This window comes from Propithecus coquereli, unplaced genomic scaffold (genome assembly GCF_000956105.1).
Source record: "Propithecus coquereli isolate 6110/MARCELLA unplaced genomic scaffold, Pcoq_1.0 Scaffold33, whole genome shotgun sequence".
Lineage (NCBI taxonomy): Eukaryota > Metazoa > Chordata > Mammalia > Primates > Indriidae > Propithecus > Propithecus coquereli.
In genome coordinates this window covers 8,225,283-8,249,546 of record NW_012148952.1, presented here as the reverse complement: position 1 = coordinate 8,249,546, position 24,264 = coordinate 8,225,283, and the positions used below count along the sequence as shown (strand labels likewise).

At 39.4% G+C, this 24,264-nt stretch overlaps 1 protein-coding gene across 1 annotated transcript in view; it reads right to left on the bottom strand.

Annotated features, from left to right (window-relative positions):
- The window catches only part of NCKAP5 (NCK-associated protein 5), an 839,167-nt gene that overhangs the window by 2,042 nt on the left and 812,861 nt on the right, over positions 1-24,264 (bottom strand). The window lies entirely within an intron of this gene.

The following is a 24,264-nucleotide window of genomic DNA, read 5'->3' as shown; positions in this document are numbered from 1 at the left end:
CTTGAAAGAGATCTCTAGATCTTTTGGTGTAGATTCCAGAAGGCCCAAGGGCTTGCAAATCACAGCAGCAGGTCTGCCGTTCAGTAACCTCTCTGTTCCGGGAGGTTCTAGTATTACTGATTTATACGGGGGGGATATTTATAAGATGTTATTAGGACTTTATAAAACAGTGCAGCTGTATTCAATAATTATTATAGGAAAACCCTGTAAACATGAATATGTTCAGTTGCCCAAGTGGCTCCTGAGGTCTGGGGTGAGGACAGAGGGGGGCGGTGAGGCACAGATGCCAAAAACGAGGAGAATGGAGGTGGAGCCTCTAAGACATTTCTCATCCTCCTTTCCTCTTTCTGGCAAAAATTCCATCTAAACACAAGAAAGAAGCAGGCCTGGGGGCTTAGAGATGAAAATAAGAGCTAACATTTATTAAGCATCCACTAGGTAAAAGACAGGTAACAGATTTTCCCTGTCAGCCTTGTTGAAAAGCCTACAGGTTAAATATCCCCATTTTAAAGACAAGGAAAACAAGACCCAGAGCGACAGAGATATTTGCCCGGGATTGCCCAGCAGTGATGGAGAACAGGATTCGAATTTCTGTCTGTCTGCCTTCCACAGTCTTGCTCTTTCCAGTAAACCACGCCCTTATGTAATAAAGGACAAGATGTCCTGTTTGTTTTTCATTCTGTTACCCAAACGGTCCACTTAAATAACTTGCCAAACCATCTCTAACATATGCACTTCCATTGGCCACCCCGGCCCCCAACCCCGATATCATCATATTGGACTTACAACGGTGCGACGAGGAAATCGTGTTTTGATGGGGGGAAATAGGTATAACCAAAGCCTATGGATTTCACACGCTAAATATTTAACAGAAAGAGAAAAGAGAGAGAGGGAAGTGGATGGCTTCAGTGTCCCAAAAGCAGGCACAGGCAGAGTTTCTCTGCTATGAGAAATGGTGTAATTCTAACAGAATATTTGAAAATCATCCTTGAACTAGTGCTTATTTCATTATATTATTAATGAGCAGGAGCATTACTCACAGAGCTAATTTTCAATCTCAAATGGCCACCTTGAAACCAGAGGTGGGCCAAAGAACAGATTGCTAGCTGATTACAGAAAAGTTGCTCTATAATTAGGAATGAATAACTCCATGCAAGAGCCCCTTTTTATGCTGTGTCAATTTTAAGCATCTTTGCAAAGAATTATATTGCATGCTATTAGAAATACATGGAAAGAGTAGTAAATGTTTGCCTACAAACCAAATGTAGGTAAAGAAAGGATATTCGATACAATTTTCTCCTTGCCTGGATGTCTTTTCCTTTTTTCTTCATTTAAGAACCATAAGTATTTTTCTTGCCTATTTCTGGTCTACGTGGATCTCAGATTGACTCAACACTCACTAGAGCAGCACCCACGAGGTAGGTGGAAGGTTTTGGTGCTGAGGACACACAGCTGAATGAACTTGTGTCCTACAGGGGACAGCAGAGGCCCTGGAGGGACACAGGCCTGATCTTTGATCTCAGCTTGGCCCTTTGCCTGGCTGTGGGAGTGCCAGCAAGCATCCTTCTTCAGGTGTGAAATGGTGACAAGACACAGCTTTATTTCGGGATTGTAGTATGTATTATTATAGAAATAAAGCACCTTAAGGCTCTGGCACATAGCAGTAGGTGCTCAATAAACTAAGCCTGGATTATTGCTCTAGAACAGTGGTTCTCAAAGTGTGTTCCCCAGACCAGCAGCGTCAACACCCACCAAGGAGCTTGTTGGAAATGCGGGTTCTTGGGTCCCACTCAGACCTACTACATCAGAGACTCTGAAGTCAGCTATCTATTTTGAACAACCTCATCGGGTGATTCTGATACAAGCTACAATTTGAGAACTACTGGTCTAGAAGAATTTGTAGTCTTGGAGGGAAGACAGGAAGAAGAAAAGTATAATTCGGTGTGTGAGGTGGAGCTGAGGAAAGAGTTAATTAAACACCATTAGAACACCCACCATGTATGGGTCAGTGTCTCATATTTTCTAGATGTTGCAGGCTCCTGGGTTTGTTTCTTCAGTTAATTGTAACAAAGGCCTGTGCCGGCCAGGGAGGTTATGGAAATGAAAGAAGCACCCATTATAAGAAAAACATGACCTTCTCAGGCTTCCTTTCATTTTTACAGTTTTGATGAAAGGTGAGCACAGAAATATTTCTTGACTATGAGAACAACATCAGTGCAAAAACCGACTAAAAGGGCCAATTGACATTTAGCCTCTGGGCTGGGAAGCCACAGGGAGTGGTGGGGACTGCAGTGAGCTCAGGAGCATGTGCTGTGCCTACATCAATATTTGCTTATATTTAACGATTTCCTGATTTGTAATTAGTGGCCCATATTAAAACAAAGCAACAATAACAACAAAAACAACAAAAAAAACCCAGTATGCATGTCACATTGCAATCTTTGTACTGTTTGAGTTTCTGAGCTAGGGATCACGTTTTATACTTTATTACATCCTACCTCATTGTCCCCCACCCCTCCCTCTGGCTTTCTCCCTGAAAGCCTAGCCCAGAGCTAAATCAACAGTAGTTTCTCAATGGACTCTTTTCTAGCATCAGAAAAGTGTCACCTGTTGGCCGGGCTTTTCCAGTGGTCCTGCCAGCTATGAATAAAAGCTAAAGTGGCTTACTTCTCTGCCTACCGGGGCATACCCGACCAGTCTCAACATTGTCTCATCAGATCTCAGATAATTTTAAAATTTTGAAGTCATATAATATTCGGATTTAAAATATAAAAAAGGGATTGAGGTCAAACAGTAATGTGCTGATATATGTGGAAAATGGTAACAAAATAGTGCAATTAGTTTGCAGCAACTGTATATGAAGGTGCTTGGCAAACTAACCATGGTAATAACAGTTACCATTTAATTGAGTGCCTGTTCTGTGCAGACACTCTGCTAAGTGTATTGCATGGATTATCTGTTTCATCCTCCCATCCATTCTAGGGGGTAGATGCCACTAGTATCTGCATTTACAGGCAATCAAGGCTTGAGGAAGTTAAGTAAGTTGTTTAAGGTCCTGCAGCAGTATGTGCTGGAGTCTGGCTTTGAACCCAGGCAGTCTGTCTCCAGAGCTCAAGCTCTGAACCTCTCTATTTTACAAAAGTACTTTACAAATATTAGCTAATAATATCTTTAAGGGGGACATCTGAAATAAGATTTACACAACAATAACAATAATAAAGATAAACCCAGTGAAGATTAGTGTTTGATAAGAATTGTGTAAGTTCCATAAAACATAGCCATTTCCTTCCTATGTTGTGCTTCATCACAATTACAAAATTAATATACACATTTGTCACCTATAGGTGGCAACAGTTGTACAGATGACTTTTTGGTGGGGTTCTTTTTATTGCACTTGGGAATGAAAGTAGGTCTAAACAGGCATCATGAGAATATATTTTCAAGTTTAAAATAAATAGCTTTGCATATTCTTAAAGTATTTTTCTGTCTTCAGTGTAACCATGGAATTATTAGTGATAATTCAAGCAGGAAGTAGACAGTGACATACTCTCCAGAAATCTCTTGAGAATTATACTTTAACTAATTTAATTCCTTGTAGTCAAGCAGTCAATTAGTCAATCAAACTAATCTGTTATGTGACCAGCTTTTTGCAAGTAATCTTGTGGTATTGATTTTCAAAGGAAGTTTCATAGAAGAGGGTGTTCTTGGATTGATTTTGAAGGACAGACAGGATTAAGATTTACAGTAAGGAAGAGGGAGGGCATTCTACTAAGTTTCCATCCACTATGCCCTTACTGCGTCTGTATACCACTCTGTAGTCTACTTCAGGACCAGGGGTCGCCCAGAGAGTCTCTCTCTTGCCCTTTTAGATTCTGTCATGGAAAGAATCACTGTAAAGACAGAATCAGAGATGTGCCTACCCCAAAAGGTTTTAAGAAACCCAGCCAGACTTAGCAAAGTATCAGTCAGTCTCTGATAAATATAAATAGCTTTGATTTCCAAACAGCTTTCCTATCTATCATCTCACTCTATTCTTCCATCAGCCTGGAAGGTGAGGGAGGCCAGAGTCAGCTGAACTTTATGTGGGATATTTATGGAATCTGCGATTTACACAAATTCAAATTCAAGTAAAATTAGCCCTGGGAACTTAGTTTCCTGATTTTTAACACAGAAACACATACAGTTTTTTTTTTTTTTTTTCTGCAGTCACCAGTAATCATGGAGCACATATTTTTACCTAGAGCAATATTCTGAACACTAGGAAGGAAAAAAATTGGAGGAGATATGGGCCCTAGCCATAAAGAAGAGGTGGAGAAAATACAGGGTGATACAGAAAAACTGAAGCAATAAACCACCAAAAAAAATATATGCATGATGGTATCAGCTTCACAGAGATACTTCTTACATGTATACAACCAGAAACTCCTGTCCACAGTAGGGGAGAAACAAATAGCAAATCCATGAAATAGTGCAGTCAATTATTGTTCTAGGATAAAGGCTATTCGTTCATTATTTCAAATACATTTCCACCTGTTGATTACATCTTGACAATACCGGCTAGTATATCTACCGTAAAATGTCAGCAAGAGATCAAATGTATTTGTGAAATTCCAGGGCAGCATCATTCCTTAGCGGGGCACTAACAATGAGGACTACAGCTCCCAGCACAAATTAATGTAAACAGAATCTTAATTGACATAATTTCTTATTTCTCTATTGCTATAGAGATTCACTGGAATCAATTCAAGAAAACATGTGGTAGGAAAATAATAGCCACATTTATAAAGTGTTTTTTACTATGTATCAGGCACTGGGTTGAATGCACTGCATGAGTTATCTCATTTAATTCTCATAGCAACCCTATGAGACAGCACTATCATCATCCCCATTATACGAATGAGAAATCACAGATAGAGAGATCTAAATATTAGTCCACGTACACATGGCTAATAAGTTAGGGAATCAGGATTTAAGCAGAAACACCCTGTCTACAGAACTCACGATTTTAATCACTACATATTATGCCAGGTATTTGAAAACCAGTGTGCAATTTCTAGCATTGTGCTAATTAGCTGTATAAGCCCTCTGACACTTAGTTTCTTTACATTAAAGTTTTTTTTAAATCTTACCAGTCTATCAAGCTCTGCGACTCTAAAATATTCTTAATTGGGTAGCTTCTGTACATCTATTATTGGAATTTGAGGTGGCACAATAACTAACTCTAATATCTTCTTCCCCACCTTAGTTCTCAATGACTTAGAAAATAAGATAGAAGAAAAAGGCTGATGGGAGGCTAAAAGATCAGTTGTATTAGGAGAAATCTTGATTGGAGAATAAGGTTTTTGTCTGCAAAGAAGTGCATTTCCAAACACTGGTCCCAAGAAATAGACAAGCTTAGTAACTGGCAGCCCCGGGCTGGGGAGCAAGTGTCTTCCCATACAACCTAAAGCACCAAGGAACAGAACAGAACTTGCACTTCTGACAGCCTGCCTGACTCCAGACAGAAGGTGGGAGGAGCAAGAGGTTAAACATTGCCACTTCCTTTTTGGAACCTGCTAATTAAACAAGTCACTCCTCCTTCCCCTGGGTGGGGAGTGGGGACAGAGATGCCAGGAGTGCTATCCTAGGGATCTCCCTCCCTCCATGTGAAAGAAACACCCCAAATTGGGAAGAAGTGTCACCATGGCACCCCCTACCACCACCCAACATCTCTCATTACATATGATGCAGCTTTTAACCAGTCATATATGCATCAGGGCCAAGAAGATGCAGGAAAATTAGAGCACTGCAGTGAGTTGGGTTGGGCAGAGAAGCCTCTCTGTGGGTGGAGAAATAGGAAGCAGAGAATCAAATCTAGGAGACAGTCTGTCTAATCCAGGGCGTTGGGTTGAAGTTGAAGGTGCAATTTATGCCATCCCTTTTCTGAAGAGCAAATCTTGGGTACTGGGAAGATGGATTCAGGGCAGAGTTTTAAGTTTGTTTTTGTTGTGGGAATGGGAAGGAGGTATTGTAATCGAGGGTCTCTTTGTAGAAGATTTGTGCACATTTCGAAGTCTGTGTTAAGTGGTATTTGCTGGGGGCAGGCCAACCTTACGGGAAAAGAGGCAGCTCAAGACATTTCTCTTTTCTCAGAGGCACTAGTTAATCTCTTCCTTAACGCCACCTCTTACTGCATCCCTGGTGGAGCTACTTTCTGGATGAGACATAAAAATAGATAGAATGACCTTTGGTGAGCACTAGAGACCCCGCCACACTCTTCTCAAGAGTTGTGGTGTTAACCCTGTTAACCTGGTCAAATTCCAACTGGGATAATTATTTTCTCCTGGAGCTCAGTTCCCTCCATTACCTCAACTGGACACATTACTCTTCACTTGCCCTTCTGAAAAATTAATGTGACGCGTTGGTAATAGAGAACTGCTCTCTTCGTCCAACCACACACAGGCAGATGTGATTTGGCACTTGGGGGCACTCTGTTTTCTTGCTGGGGTCCTAGAGATTCTTCAGTATCTCCAGGGCAAACTGGTTTTATTAGGTGAAAGAGTAATTTTCAGCTGAGATGTGCTTTTATGACTATATTAACTATATTGCTGCCCTTTACTATGATCGGTGGTTTTCAATGACCTCTGCTGGAACCCCTTAACCCAAAGGGGGGAAAATGAACTTAGTTTTTGAGAAAAAAGCAAGTAGGGAAGCTTAGGGTTGCTCAAAAACAATACACCTTGTAGAAAGGAAAAGAATGCAATTCAAAGATAAGCAATTGCCACAAAAAACATTTGAAGACTAGATCAAAAGCACTGAAGGAAAGAGAAGTCATTTCATCAGAGATAGGAAATGTTCCCATATATGGAAAGTGGAGGAAGTCGGGCGGCCATGCCCTTTAGTGCGAAGAGAAAAAAGAAACAACAAAAATCATAAACTTTGCTTATGGCAGACAAGGGCATTTGGGAAGAAAGGCATATAATTATAAAAGGAGGTAAAATTGTTATATGAACATGCAAAGGAAATTTGTGAAATGGCCATTTGAAAACTTGCATTTTTTGTTTTCCGGGTGGTAGATGGATCCACAAATCTAATTTAAAATATAGGTTGACCACTTTCAGTAATGCATCAGATTTGATGAGTATTGGTCAATTTCTCCAAAAGTAAAATGTGCGCTCTTTTCTGGTGATCTGGAATTGGGCAAATAAGCCAGATCACTGATAACAGCTTGTGTAAGCAGCTTAACTAAATGGAACATGCTTCTCTGTGCTGCTAGATTCCTTCTCCTTCTAGCACCGTAGTATTAGCAAAAAGTTTATTCAAGAATGAGAACTGAGCAGTTCCTGAGATGGGAACTTCTAAATCTGTTCATTTTAGTGTCAGATTAATGATTCCGGATGATGAGAGTGAAGGCATCAAGCTTTTCTTCCTTTAATTTATCGGCACTATTATGAATAAAACAAAGCATATATACTGCTTGCTTGACTTAAAAGATTGATTAGACATTTTTTTTGACTACCCTTTCCATCACTTTATGTCTTAAATATGATGCCTGTCTGTCCAGCAAGCTGGTCCATGTCTGGTTTAGATGTCAGTGCGTTTGTGGCAAAAAAGGCCCACGAACTTTGTCAGATGAAAATGCAACATGAAGGGGCCATATCTGTATTCTAACACCACACAGCTATCTGTCACTTTGGAGTGACATATTTTTGGCTGCTCTTATAAAAAAAATTAAAATATACTTTTTCATGGATCAGGGGAGTATAAAAAATAGGTTATACTATTTTTTTTTTCATGGAAGTCCTCCTTCCAAAAGAAAATCTCCAATGCCATCAAAATGGTGGGTATCATAAAATTATACCTGAAAGTGCAAAAGTTTTGACGAAGTATGGTGTGATTGTCAACGTAAGGGGAAAATATTCTATGTTATTCATTAATCTATAAATAACCAGACAACATTACATTACTCTCAACAGAATTTGGTAGGACATTTAGGAGCCACCGTGCATTATGGCACCTGATCTATTCGGCGCATTATGATAGCCATGGAATCAAATGGGACTGCAAGCTAAGGTTCACCAGGGGCACACTGATATTTGTAGATATAAGAATGTTTGCTCTACTCATGTGTAAGCTATTCAGCTTCTACTGCAATTCATGTTTCAGTTCAAGAGCTGGTCAGGTTTTCCTTCAGATACAGTTATTTGACATATTGAATCCTGAGAGCCAGGATAACTTAGAATTGGCACCCATTTATTGATCCTTCTTCTAAAGAGAAGATGTTTTGGTAGGCATTGTTCTAAAGATTCAGAAACACTAAGCGATAAATTCTGTGTTGCATTCTAGTGTCATTAATTGTCATTACCCAGTCAGCACTGGGAGTCTAGCATGAGAAGATGTGCTAGTTGGGAATGTGCGGAAGGGAATCTTTTTCCATTCTGGACTCCATCCCCCGCTCTATCACAATATGACAGTGACTCTGTACCCAGATTTCAGTGGATACTTAAATAGGGAGTTTGCTCCTCCTATCATCTGCGTATTCATTTATTCATTCATCAGATATTTCTTGAGTACCTACTATGTACTAGGTGGTATCCTAGACATTGGAGATACAGTGGTGTACAAGACAAAGTCACTGCCACATGGAATGTACCTGTTAAGGATTCTTTAATATGAAGTCAATATAGGACAACATTCCAGATATATCAGAAGGTGAGCCCCTGAAAACTGCCTCATTGAATTAGACAAATAGTTTACCCAGCCAGCTCTTTAGTGTGATAATGGCACTTAGAATGCAAATACCCCGTCAAATTCAAAGCTATGGATGTGCCTACTTTCAGTCCTATTGTCGAAATAACTTCCTAAAGCTTCTTTTGATCTTCTTCTATTTTCGGTCTGTAACATCATTCAGGAAGATGTTTTTCATACATTAAGTAATTACAATTTACACTCACCTCTCTTAACCTTTCTAGATCTAGTTACTTCCTAAATTCAACATGTTTAAAATTGGAATTTCTTCTCTTTTCTCTAATTACATATTGTTGTCAATAGTAACCAAATTTTATAACTTGATCCTCTTTAGTTATCAAGAGCTGCTGGTTCTGTTTCTATGAAAGTTCATCCACAGGGATCTTTATTTTTTCTCTTTGAATTCCTGGCCTAAATTATTCATTTGATCCTGAGCTTATATCCATTCTTTTGTATAGGATTTTTTTCATATCAAGGTCCCTCTTCTCAACTAAATTGCAGGCTTCTTGAGACCACAGACTAGATTTTATTCTTTCTTTCTCTGATCCTGACAGTGTCTTGCATATCTTAGAGTCTTAACAAATGTTGTCACCATTTGATCTGTTTTCACTACATCATTTCCTTCTAGAGTTCATAGACCTGACCAAATATTCTTTGTCTGTTTGTCCATAATGAAGAGACTCATACGATAAGATCTTTTCAGATTGTCACCCGACTTATGGTAACACAGCTGCTTTCTTATCCTTACACATACTAGCAGCAGCATGTCTCAGTTTCTAGGTTAACATCAAGAACCAGTATGCCTCTTGGATTAATGGATGTCTGACTACTGCTTACTTTGGCAACAACAATTTCCTCTTTGTCAAGAGCAGAGACATGTGGACTCACATCCCGTGGCCACCCTAGTTGGACAGCTCTGCACTGAGGCATGTGGGGTCTTCTCCTGCACCTCTAGGAGGGCTTGGCCAGCAGTCGGGTGAGGCAGCAGCTGCCATAGCTTTCTGGAAATCCAGGATCAATAGCCAATATAATAAGTTCCTCAAGGGGAGAAATGATATTGGAAAGAGCAGGTCCAAGATAGATGGTACAGACATTGGCCACATTCTTTTCTTAAATGCTTCCTTCCCCTGGCCTGAGCCAGGTGCAGGCACTTTGCTCAAATTCAGACTCCTATGCCCTTCAGGCAGGGACAAACTTGGTGACATGTCTTGGTGCTTCCAGGTGAGAATGCAAACATCGTGCTCATGACATTCTTAAAGCCAGCAACAAGATTGACTACTGAGTGATAAAACTACAAATACTACTGGATGTATCAAATCAAGAAATTAAACTGCGGGGAGATTAAATGATAGCTGCTTTAGTGCAAAATTCTAGTACCAGGTAGCATGCAGATGCTTTTTAGTGTCTCTCTGCCACCTGAAATGTATTCATTCAGCAAGTTGACTATTGCATTATAAAAGGAATTCTCTTCATAAACTGCCTCAGTTGGCTTAACGCCACTTTATGAGGTGTAAGCCAGCCATCCGCTACAATAAAAATAAACTTTATTTTTTGTCTCGCATGCACAGAACAATTTAATTTTTAAATTAATGGAAAAGTGAAAGGCGTCTTGCTCCGAGTGAAGTATGTCTGCCCCGCGTGGCTGTGTAAACACAACTCAATTGCTATGAGAATTAAATATGGATCAACAAAATCAATAGTTAATTGTGTAACTCAGGGTCTTTCATTTTAGATCTAATCTTTAAAGAAGGTCCAGGGGATGTTTGCTTTTGATTTTCTTAAAATATTATTTAAAACCCTTCTGTCAGGTGAAAAGAGTTCACAGGGTCTTTACATTATTTCCATAAGTTATTTGGCTTGTGAGTAGTCAAGGTCATATTGATCGCCCAGCCTCTCCAGTTTTCATTTTAAAATTCAGTATCTTATCAGTCAAGCTGCCTCATCCTGAGTATCTGGCTTGCACCTAGGCCAAACAAATTTTATTGCAAAAATAACCCAACATAATAGGTGTCCTGGTATCACACATGGATGTATAGTTGTATTATAAACTACCTTTTGGTCTCTGTCACGATGCTATCCATAGCAGTTAAGCAGCTCCCCTCACCCCCAACGTAGCAAAATATAACGTGCTATGAAGATGCACTATTTTGTGTGACATGGCAAGAAGCACTAGGGGGCTGGGTTGAGACTATAGATGGACGAACATGCTATCTGTTCGGATATTCCAAAGCGAGAGGGTGCTGCCTGAATAGAACTTGAAAAAATTCCTCCAATCTCATTAGCTCAAATAGATGAGAAGGGAAGGAGGGCAGGCAGGCCTTCTCTTGCAACGGGAGCAACACAATAACATCCAGAAGACCACGGGGCTCACAGAAGGACTGCCTTGACCCTTGCTATATTACAGCAGAGCTAAAAATGTAATGTTTGAACTTCTTTTCCTTTTAAAGTGTAACCTTTCATATAATAAGTTAAGCCTTGCTCTCTCTTACATATTGTTAGAAGCCTTCATCCATTTTGGGGACTGAAGGCAAAATAATTCCTGAAATAATGAATCATTTTTCTCTTACCAGCTCGTCCAAAAATCCCTTGATTATTTTGCTTCAGCAGACAATGACCTTCTCAAAGAAGGCCTATCAAATGCTCAAGATAAAGAATGAGAAGGTCTCTCTTTTCTGCCTCAAGGAAAAAATTGCACAGAAGGAAAATGTTTGTGAAAGCGTCAATATGTTCATTCCAGTATAGGCAGCAGCTTGGTCCAAGGGAAACAGGGCAGCTCTTGTGTTTGTCTGTGACCAGCAGCCCCATTCAACAGGACTTCCAGGTCAGTGTCCTTAGAGAGGCCTCAGAGGAGACATGTAAGCCTTTTACCCATACTGTTGGAAAGGAATGTTTCTCTGGTGGCAGGCAGAGCACATTCTAAACCTCTTGACTCATGAACAAATTAAAGGAAAGGAAGCTCTGGTTAATGCTGTCTCTCAACAATCTAGAAAAAACATAGTTCTGATTTATTAGGCCCAGGAACTACAATTAACGGTAAAAAATCCCCTCTCTCACCCACATTTTCACCTTCCCACCAGGCAGCAAATACTGATGGGGAAAAAGGAGCCTTTCTTCTGTTGTTCTCCCCATAAAAACAAGGTTTTGCATGGTAGGTAGAGAGCTGCATTAGCAACATTCCCAAGAAAATGGGACTCATTTCTCAGGGCGAGAGTCATCTGTCCATCCTTCTATGGCTGGCTCTTGTACTGAAGTCTTGTCCAGTCTGTGCACAGCTTAAGACATAGACCTTAACTTCAGGAGTAAGTGCAAGATCTTTCTCAGTGATGAAATGGAATCTATTCCCAGGCAAGCGCAGGAATCAATGGACTCAACCAGGCAGTACTCAATGGCCATGTAGGGACAAGGGTAAAACAATCTCAAAAGTAATCAGGACACAAATGATCAGGGATCTGCAGATAAAATTAAAACTGCTCAGCAACACCTTGGAAAAAAAAGTCAGTAGCATGCAGATAGTTATCCAGCCCATCATTTAGCCAGCTAGCTGAGGGTGGCAACAGGCTGAATTTTGAGCCCAGAAAGGCAGTGAGTATCTATGTTGTGATTCACACATCTTCCTCTCTTTAGTGTGTCCTCTCTACCTCCAGGATGGCCCGCACCCCCTCATCTCCTGAGACTCGGGTGGAGGGAAATCTTCTCTAAACCCTTCTCTGATCAGGAGCCTTAAGCACTGTTCCCATTCTCCCTTCCTCCTGTGCTGACCATTCTCATGGCATTAGTTGGCATTTATCATGCATGTTGGTTGTCAGGGCTCAGTCTCCCTTGTAGGGATCATGAACCTGTTTATCTTTGCATCTCTGTGCCCAGAACATGCTTGGCACATAGGTGGCCCATTAATGCTAGTGGAATAAAGGGAGGATGCTAATTATATTTCTTATTACTAGTTATCTTTTGTTCCTGTAACTTTATCTTTCACCTCTCTAATACCCTTTAGTGTCTTTGAAAGTGATTGAGTTCCAAAGACAAGATGCTGTGTGCTGGTGGGGAATGCTCATTTATTTCCTGATGGGTAGATAATGTCTAATCATCCAGAAGACATTTAGGTTTCTTTTATTTAGAAAGTGGAGACAATAACTTCCCCAGTAAGTAAACAGGAAAATAGATTTTGCTTTTCAAAAAAATCTGATTAATATACTACTTTCAAGGAGCATTTCTATTGTCATAAACCAAGCCCCCTGAAATAATCAACAGCACTAAAGACTACAAAGGTAGAGATTAAAGCACACAAAATAAGTGAGGATTATACGATTTAGCAATGGGAAGAATGACGGTGTCAGTGAGGTTTTTAAAATATCCAAATAGTATTTTGTGAAGAAAAAAAAATCCTCACTATGAACAAAATGACATGGGGATTTGCCTTACAACGCGTGAATACTGGGATGAGTTCAAAGAATACTGCAAGTCCTTAAGGAAGATGAGAGATTCTGAGAGTCCTGTAATGATTTAAGTGGGATCCGTCCCCAGGAAGAAAGACTAAGCGAAGCCTTAGGTGTTGCCTCTGGAGATCTTTGGCCAGGCTGTGTCCTTAGGTGCACAGGGAAATGCAGTGTGGCAGGAGCAGACGGAGGTAACAGGTAGCAATTTTTCACACATCAGAACTGGCACAGCTGCAGAAGTGAGGCTGGAAGGGGGATAATTATCTTTTCTTCAACTCTGTGAAAACCCAGCGTTTCAGTTAGTTAAATGTGAGTGGGCTGATTCAGTGCTTATGGTGTCTCTGCCATGTGTATCTACAGTTCTCTTAAGCAAGTGGGAAAAATGCTTTTCCTTAAATCAGTGTTAAAGAAGTTACTGGCAAAATCTCCCTTTAAACATTCCTGTTGGGTGCTACCAAAGGATTATTTTAAATCATGAAGTTTATCTGAAGTCTGCTTCCCATTGGAAAATGATTCGGAAAAAGATGTTTAAGTACCAGCCTGCTAAGCACGGGCACCTACAACACACGCACACCCACCCCCTTCTCTTGATGCTTTCTGGGGATGGCTACGGAAATTTCATTTTAGGCAAGGAAAAAAAAAATAAGAGCCACCCCTCACAAAAATGTTTGAGTACATTTTGGTTTCTTGGTCAGGGCCAATAAAGATCTCTTGCTGTGAGCCAACCAGAAAAGAAACGGAGTGAAGGATGTTCCACTTTATCTGGTCTGAATGTGATTAGTGATTAGCATGGGTAGCTTCAGTCACTTGGGAACAGCAATCAGGGTTTCGCTCCTGCAACTCTGAACCACTACAAACACCACTGGCTACCATCCCATACGATGATGGGATATTAACTGAAAATCTAATTAATCTGTGAATGAATTATGGCCTAAGAAATATACCATTGTATAATCAATTTTAAGTAAGTTCCTAATGGAAGATAAGATGAAGAAAAAATTGTAAAATTATAAGAGGTTGGTACATTCTGTTCACTATGACTGATGATTTTAAGGGGGATAATTTCATAATCCATCAGATTTTTGTCATTTTAAAAATCATGCCTCCCAATGAATGCTGTAAATTAACTTTAGAATTTACATATTTATTAAAAATCGTATTGAAAACAGCAGGAAGTGAGCCCCATTTGAACAATAAAATAAGTTGTTATTCCACTGAAGATAAAAAAAAAATTAAAAGATTTTATTTTCAGGTAATAACCACATTAATTGCCATCTAAGTTAGTTAAACCAAGAATTAATATTCACCAGAGGTACTGACAGAGTTTTAAAGATAATCCCCCAAATTCCCATTTTAGGGGGGGATAAAAAGGTCTCACAACATGTAAAAGCAAGGGACAGAAAAACGGGAGGTGAGAGCTGTTCTCTTAGCCCACTGGGGTGTATGTCTGGAGCAGGGCTACAATCACCTAGGGGGGAGGTGCAGACAGGAAAACCCAGAGCTTGGCTCTTGCATGGAGAAGCATGTGACTTCATTTTAAAAGCCTCTTTCCAAAGAGATTCTCAACTTTACTTCTCAAAGCCTACATAGCTGACTTCCCCATCCAGAATGGAAGGCTTGTTCAAGGTACAGAACATCCCAGACATCTGCACTAGCCGTGGCCACCCAGGGGCTGGGCACCAGCCAGGGCTGACTCCAGAGGATGCAGGGAAATAATGGGAAGGGCATGGGGCCACACCACACTGCACGTGAGTGAACATGACCATTCACCCTAGCCTAACCTCACAACAGACCATCACCACAAAGATCTGACCCTAGAAGGAGGCGGAGCAAGATGGCCAAATAGAAACCTCCAGATATCCTTTCTCTGCACAAATACCAAATTCAGCAACTATCACACAAGGAAACACCTTCAGAAGAACCAAAAATCAAGTGAGCGATCACAGTACCTGGTTTTAACATTATATCAAGGAAAGAAAACTGAAGAGGGCAGAAAAGACAATCTTGCATTGCCTACACTACCCCTGCCCCATCTCCCCCGGCAGTGCGTCTAGTGGAGAGAGAGAATCTGTGTGCCTAGGGGAAGGAAAGTGAAATGACTGTAGGACTTTGCATTGGAACTCAGGGCCACTCTGTCACAGGAGAACACACAGCACAGAGCAGAATTCTGCCTGCACCCACGGAGGGAGCATTTAGACCAGCCTGGGCCAGAGGAAAATCCTCTGCCCCCAAACCCACGTTCCAAAACCCAAGTTCCAGCTAGCTCCACCACTGGCTCACAAAAAGGGGACTGAGGCCCGGAATAAATTTATAAGGAAGTTAGGCCACAAAGGCTGCAACCCTTGGCTAATTCCTGTGGCTGTGCTGGTTCAGAGCCAGTGGACTTGGGGTGCATGTGACCCACTGAAACACCAGTAGCATCAGCCAAGCCAGTGCCTATGTCACTCCTCCCTCAACTCTAGGCAGTGCATCTCAGAGAGAGTCTTCCACTTGGGGAAAGGAAAGAGAAGAAGAGTTCAGAGGACTTTGTTTTGAAACTTGGGTACCAGCTCAGCCACAGTCAAATAAAGTACCAAGCAGACCCCTAAAGCCCCTGAGTCCAGGTCTTAGTTTCTGGAGAGCATTTCTGGACCCACCCTAGACCAGAAGTAAACACACTGCCCTGAAGAAAAGGACCCAGTCCCGGCAGGATTCACCACCTGCTGACTAAAGAGCCCTTAGGCTTTGAATAACGATCAGAGATAGCCAGGCAATAGTTACCACAGGCTTTGGGTGAGACTGGGCTGGCTTCAGGTATGACTTGGCACAGTCCCAGCTGCAGTCACCATGAGGGAGGGCCCACATCGCTTCTTCCCCAACTCCAGTGGCCCAGTACAAAGAGTGAGAGAAGAGAGTGAGAGACTTTGCCTGGTAATCCAGGGGATTCTCCCATACCTTACACAAGTCCATGAAGGCGACACCGTGAGTCTTTAAGAGTCATAGCATTTCTGGACTTGAGGTGCCCCCAGTGCTGATATGGCTGTAGTTACTGAAGATTTAGATCACAACACTCAATTCTCTTTGAATATCTGGAAAGCCTTCTCAAGAAGGATGGGGTCAAACAAACATACACTGCAAACATTAAAAAATAAATACCTAACTTTTCAATGTTCTGTCATCGAGAAACATACACAAGCAATAAGAACATCTAGGAAAACATGATGTCACCAAATGAACTAGATAAGGTACCAGTGACCAATCCCAAAGTGATGGAAATATGACTTTTCAGACAAAGAATTCAAAATAGCTGTCCTCAAGAAGTTCAATGAACTTCAAGAAAACACAGAGAAGGAATTCAGAAGCTTATCAGAGAAATTTAATAAAGAGATTAAAATAATAAAAAAGTATCAAGCAGAAATTCTGAAGCTCAAAAATTCAATTGAAAAAATGAAAAATGCATCAGAGTCTCTCAACAGCAGACTTGATCAAGCAGAAGAAAGAATTAGTGAGCTTGAAGACAGGCTATTTGAAAATACACAGAAGACAAGAAAAAAGAATGAAGCATGCCTATGGATCTAGAAAATAGCCTCAAAAGGGAAAATCTAAGAGTTATTGGCCTTAAAGAAGAGGTAGAGAGACTGAGGTAGAAAGTTTGTTCCAAGAAATAAAAACAGAAAACTTTCAAAACATAGAAAAAGATATCAATATTTTAGGTATGAAAGAGAAGGTCAAGAACATCAAGCAGATTTAACCCAAACAGGACTACCTCGAGGCATTTAATAATCAAGCTTCCAAAGGTCATGGATAAAGAAAAGGTTCTAAGGGAAGCAAGAGAAAAGAAAAAAATAGCATATAAAGGAGCTCCAATACATCTGGCAGTAGACTTCTCAGTGGACACCTTATAGGCCAGGAGAGAGTGGCCTGACATATTCAAAGTACTGAAGGAAAAACCTCAACCCTAGAATACTGTATCTTGCAAAAATATCCTTCAAATATAAAGGAGAAATAAAGATTTTCCCAGACAAAAAAAAAAAGCTGAGGGATATCATCAACACCAGACCTGTCCTACAAGAAATGCTAGAAGAAGTTCTTCAGTATGAAGGAGAGGGACATTATGAACAATAAGAAATCATCTGAAGGTATACAACTCACTGTTACAAGTAAGTACAAAAATATAGAATACTCTCTTGCTATAAATGCAGTGTATAAATCACTTATATCTTGAGTAGAAAGACTAAAGGACAAACCTATCAAAAATATAACTTTTTGAGAGACAGTATAAAAAGATATAAATGGAAACATCAAAAAGTTAAAAAGCAAGGGTAGGAGGATGATATTAAAGTGCAGAATTTCTGTTAGATTTCTCTTTCCTTGTTTGTTTGTAAGCAGAGTTGTCATATGTTTAAAATAATAGGTTATGAAATATTTTTTGCAAGGCTCATGGTAACTTCAAATAAAAAACCCTACAACAGACACACAAAAAATAAAAAGCAAGAAATTAAAACACACTGCCAGAGAAAATCACCTTTAGCAAAGGAAGATAGGAAGTAAGAAAGAGAGGACTACAAAACAATCAGGAATCAAATATTAAATAACAACATGGCAGTGCCAAATCCTTATCTATCAATAACAATATTGAATGAGAATAAACTAAACTTTCCAATCAGAAGACATAGAGTGGCTGAATGGATTAAAAGACAAGAGCCAATTATATGATGTCTGCAAGAAACCCACTTCACCTATAAAGACACACAGACAGAAAATAAAGGGATGGAAAAAGATATTCCATGCAAATGGAAACCCAAAAAAGAGCAGGAGTAGCTATACTTCTATCACATAAAATAGATTTCAAGATAAAAACTATAAAAAGATCCAAAGAAGATCATCATATAATGATAAAGGGGTCATTCAGCAAGAGGATATCACAATTCTAACATATATGCACCCAACACTGGAGCACCCACATATATAAAGCCAAATGTCATCAGAGCTAAAGAGAGAGATAGATCCCAATACGATAATCATTGGAGACTTCAATACTCCACTTTCAGCATTGGACAGATCATCCAGACAGAAAATCAACAAAGAAACATTAGATTTAATCTGCCATATAGACCAAATGGACCTGATAGGTATTTACAGAACACTTCATCTGACAGCTACAGAATACACCTTCTTCTCCTCAGTTCCTGGATCATTCTCAAGAATAGACCATATGTTATGGCACAAAACAAGTCTTAAAAAATTGAAAAAAAATTTAAATCATATCAAGTATTTTCTCTGACCACAATGGAATAAAACTAGGAATCAATAACAAGAGAAACACTGAAAACTATACAAACACATGGCAATTAAACAATATGTTCCTGAATGACCCAGTGGGTCAATGAAGAGATTAAGAAAGAAATTAAAACATTTCTTGAAACAAATGAAAATGAAAACAACATATCAAAACCTCTGGGATACAGCAAAAGCAGTGGTAAGAGGAAAGTTCATAGTAATAAGTGCCTTATATCAAAAAAGTAGAAAAGACTTAAATAAATAACCTATCTCAAAGAACTAGAAAAACAAGAGCAAACCAAACCCAAAATTAGTAGAAGAAAAGAAATGATACAGGTCAGAGCAAAAATAAATGAAACAACAACAAAAAATACAAAAGACCAAAAAACAAAAAATTCATTTTTTGAAAAGATAAAACTGACACACCTTAGCCAGACTAAGAAGAAAAGAGAGAAGACCCAAATAAATAAAATCAGAGACGAAAAAGGAGACATTAAAACTGATACTGCAGAAATTCAAAGGATCACTAGAGACTACTATGAGCAGCTATATGCCAATAAAATGGAAAACCTAAAAGAGATGGATAAATTCCTATACATTTACAACCTACTAAGATTGAATCAGGAAGAAACCCAAAATCAGAATAAACCAAGAATGAGTAACTAGATAGAAGCAGTAATAAAAGACTTCCATCAAAGAAAATCCCAGGACCTGATGGCTTCACTGCTGAATTCTACCAAGGATTCAAAGATCTAATGCCAATCCTACTTAAATTATTCCAAAAAACTGAGGAGGAGGGAACACTCTGAAACTCATTCTATGAGACCTGTATCACCCTGATAACAAAACCAGACAAAGACATGACAAAAAAAGAAAACTATAGGCAATATCTCTAATGAAAATAGATGCAAAAATCCTCAATAAAATATTAGCAAATTGAATTCAATAACACATTAAAAAGATTATAGCCTGGTGTGGTGGCTCGTGCCTGTAATCCTAGCACTCTGGGAAGCCGAGGAGGGTGGATTGCTCAAGGTCAGGAGTTCAAGACCAACCTGAGCAAAAGCGAGACCCCATTTCTACTAAAAATAGAAAGAAATTATCTGGACAACTAAAAAAATATATATATAGAAAAAATTAGCTGGGCATGGTGGCACATGCCTGTAGTCCCAGCTACTTGGGAGGCTGAGGCAGAAGGATCGCTTGAGCCCAGGAGTGTGAGGTTGCTATGAGCTAGGCTGAAGTCACGGCACTCTAGCCTGGGCAACGGAGTGAGACTCTGTCTAAAAAAAAAAAAAAAAATATTATTTATCATGAGCAAGAGAGATTCAACCCAGGGATACAAGCATGGCTCAACATATGCAAATCCATTGATGTGATACATCATATCAACAGAACAAAGGACAAAAACCATATGATCATTTCAATTGATGGTGAAAAAGCATTTGATAAAATTCAACATCCCTTCATGATAACAATTCTCAAAAAACTGGGTATAAAAGGAACTTGCCTCAACATGATAAAAGCTGTATATGACAGACCCACAGCTAGTATCATACTAAATGGAAAAACTGAAAGCCTTTCCTCTAAAATCTGGAATAAGACAAGGATGCCTACTTTCACCATCATTATTCAACATAGTACTGGAAGTAACAGCTAGAGCAATCAGACAAGAAAAAGAAATAAAAGGCATCCAAATTAGAAACGAAGAAGTCAAATTACCCTTGTTTCCAGATGATATGATCTTATATCTAGAGAATCTAAAGACTTCTCCAAAAAATGATTAGAACTGATGAACAAATTCAGTAAAGTTGCCTGTTACAAAATCAACATATAAAAATCAGCAGCATTTCCATATGTCAATTGTAAAAAATCTGAAAAAGAAATGAAGAAAGTAATCCCATTTACAATAGCTACAAGTAAATAAAATACCTAGGAGTCAGCTTAACCAAAGAAGTGAAAGATCTTTGTAATGAAAACTATAAAACACTGATGAAATAAATTGAAGAGGACACACAAAAAAATGGAAAGCTATTCCATGTGTATGGACTAGAAGAATCAATATTGTTAAATGTCCATACTACCCAAAGCAATCTACAAATTCAATGCAATCTCCACCAAAATACCAAAATGATATTCTTTACAGAAGGAGAAAAAATAATCCTAAAATTTATATGGAACTGCAAAAGACCCAGAATAGCCAAAACCATCCTGAGCAAAAAGAACAAAACTGGAAGAATCATATTACCTGACTTCAAATTACACTACAGAGGTGAAGTAATCAAAACAGTGTGGTACTCGTGTAAGAACAGACACACAGACCAATGGAACAGAATAGAAAACCCAGAAATAAATCCACACATCTATAGTCAACTTATCTTTGACAAAGTTGCCAAGAACATACAATGGGGAAAGGACAGTCTCTTCAATAAATGGTGCTGGGAAAACTGGATATCCATATGCAGAAGAATGAAACTAGACCCTTATCTCTCACCATATACAACAATCAAATCGAAAGGGATTAAAGACTTAAATCTAAGACCTGAAACTATGAAACTACTAAAAGAAAACATTGGGGAAATACTTCAGGACGTTGGTCTGCGCAAGGATTTCTTGAGCAATACCTGCAAAGCACAGGCAACCAAAGCAAAATTAGAGAAATGGAATTACATAGAGCTAAAAAGCTTCTGCACAGCAAAGGAAACCATCAACAAAGGGAAAAGAGAACCCAAAGAATGAGAGAATATTTTGCAAACTACCCATCTGACAAGGGATTAATAACTAGAATATATAAGGAACTCTAAAAACTCAATAGGATAAAATCAAATAATCTAATATATAAATGGATTGGCAAAGGATCTGAATAGACATTTCTCAAAAGAAGACATACAAATGGCCATTAGGTATATAAAAAATGTTCTACATCATTAGTCATCTGAGGAATGCAAATCAAAACTACAATGAGATATCATCTTACCCCAGTTAAAATGGCTTCTGTCAAAAAGACAAGCAATAACAGAGGGTCCATATTGTGAGGATATAGACAAAGGGGAAGCTTCATACAGTGTTGGTGGGAATGTAAATTAGTGCAACCACTATGGAGAACAGTATGGAGGTACTGAAAAAAACTAAAAAGAGAACTACCATATGACGAGCAATCCCACTGCTAGGTATATATCCAAAACAAGGGAATTCAATATATCAAAAAAAATTTGCATTCCCATGTTTATTTCAGCACTCCTCACAACAGCCAAGATTTAGAATCAACCTAAGTGTCCATCAACAGATGAACAGATAAAGAAGTTGTGGTATATACATACAATGGAATATTATATAGCCATAAAGAAGAATGAAATCCTACCATTTGCAAAGACATGGATGGAACTGGAGGACATTATGTTGAGGGAAATAAGCCAAGCACAGAGAGACAAACCTTGCATATTCTCATTTATATATGGGAAATAAATATTAAAAACAATTGATCTTATGGAGACAGAGAGTAGAATGATGGTTACCAGAGGCCAGAAAGGGTAGTGGGGAGCAGAGGATAAATTGGTGATGGTTAATGGGTGCAAAAATATAGTTCAGATAGTTAGAATGAACAATATTTGATGGCACAATGAAGTGACTATAATCAACAATAACCTAGGGTATACTTTAAAGTAACTAAAAAGTGGAATAGGAATGTTCCCAACACAAAGAAATGATAAATGCCTGAGGTGACAGATACCCCAGTTACCCTGATTTGATTAATTCAAAGTGTATACCTGTATCAAAACACCATATGGACCCTATAAAGATATACAACAATTACATACCCACAATAATTAAAAAAAAAACTAAAAAAGAAAAAAACAAAAAAACCCAAGATCTAGCCCCAAGAAGGAACTGCCTGGATTCATCCACAGAAAGATGAGATGGTCAAAGGGAATAGGTGTACTCTCTAGCGTCATGGGTGACCCACTGGCTTGAACTGACAGGAGGAGATACTCTCTTCAAATTCCTATGGGGGGGCACGGGGAGGATGAAAATACTTGTTTTCTACGAACTTCAGTTTAATTATGACTCTCTTTCTACAGGAGATTCAGGACAGGCTGTTACCATTATCTTTAAGAAAACACCAGAGACCCCTTCATGAAGTACTGTAGGCAAGGGGCTTGGCTCACACTGCTCCCCCACACAGAGCTCATTGCTTCAGTGCCAACATGGCTAATACCTGGCACTCACATGGCAACTGCCCCTCCCATGTCCACGGTAGGCACTGCTGACCAATCTCTGTAATCTGCCTCATTCTGAACACGGGTGTGGCCTCAGAATCCTTTTTAACACAGTAATTCAGGCAACCTCTGCCTCTATTGTCCTTAGTATTTGAGACAAGGGCTATTTGGCTTGCTTAGTGTATGTATGTATGTGTGTGTGTATATATGCATGTATGTCAGAGCTATTTGTATATCAGTAGCATATAGTTATATATCTAACTATATATCTAAATATGATATCTATATATCTCTATTATATCTAAATATGCTAATGATGTGGCCATATCTCTTAGTGTCTGTGGTTCATTTGAGATCTATTTATTTTTTAGTAAATGAAAACTGGAAGTCATCTTTGACATCTCTCTTTCTCTTATGCTCCACATCCATTAGTCTTTTGGTAAATTGCCTGTTTGTTCTCAGAAAAAGCATGTTCTTGAATGATATCACTTTGTTCAATGTTGTCTTGTTATAATGTTGATGAGAAAAAAAAAAAATCGATTCCTGGCCAGAGCCAGGTCTATGTGGAGTTTGCACATTCTCTTCACATCTGCATGGGTTTTCTCCAGGTTTCCTTTTCTCTGGTTTCCTTCCACATCCCAAAGCTGTGCAGGTTAGGTTCAGTGGCGTGTCCACACGGTCCCAGTGTGAGTGTGGGTGCGTCCTGAGATGGGATGGTGTCTTATTCAGGGCTGCTCCCCGCTTTGTACCCTGAGCTGCCTGGAGAAGCTCCAGTTATCAGCGACCCGGAACAGGAATAACGCCATTATTTGAGAAGATGGTTTCTTGTATTAAACTCTCTATCTTACTTGTTTTTATTAATCTTTCTTAAATGTATCTATAGCTTACATTTGGTTCAATGTTTAATATTAAAAGTGTTTTGGTCTTTATTTCAAAGTTTGGTGATGTTTTTATGACCAAAAATATTCTTCAGGAATTTAAATCTTGCTTATGTCAGTTAGACCATGGTAAAATTGGTTTCATTACACCTTGTTTTGGTTAACGTTGCAGTTTCCAAGAACTCATTGACAACTTAAATGAGGACTTACTGTACATTCTTTTCCTTTCCCCTGCTTTGCACCCTAGGAACTACGTGCAAACGGCTCCCTTTCTTTCTGGCTTTGGGGAGGTTCAGCCCGTGGGAGGCAATGACAGAAGCCTGGACAGCAGGAAGAGGGGAGAAAACAAGGAATTTCTTCTCTTGTCTGTATCCTGTGGTGTTCCTGGCAGCAGCTCCAGCTCCTGCAGGTAGACCCCTTCCCTCCCATGGTTTTGGCTCCCATTGGAGGGGCCAGCTTCTGGGCTCTAGTGTCACTTCTGCCATTGTCCCGCTATCCCAAGAGATGGCTGTGACTTCCTGCTTCTGCTAATCTCTGGATCATGACTGCCCCCTCTTTAGCATCTCAGCTATTCCACTATTTGCATAAGCAATTTCCTGTATTACTCCCTCTATTGAAAGACCTAAAATAGTTCCCATTCCATCCTAGGCCTTGACTAATACAATCAGGAAATTCCATTTGCTCTACCTTCCAAACATAACCTAAGTCCAGTCATTCTTCACCATTTGTTTTCTGCCACCATCAGGTCTT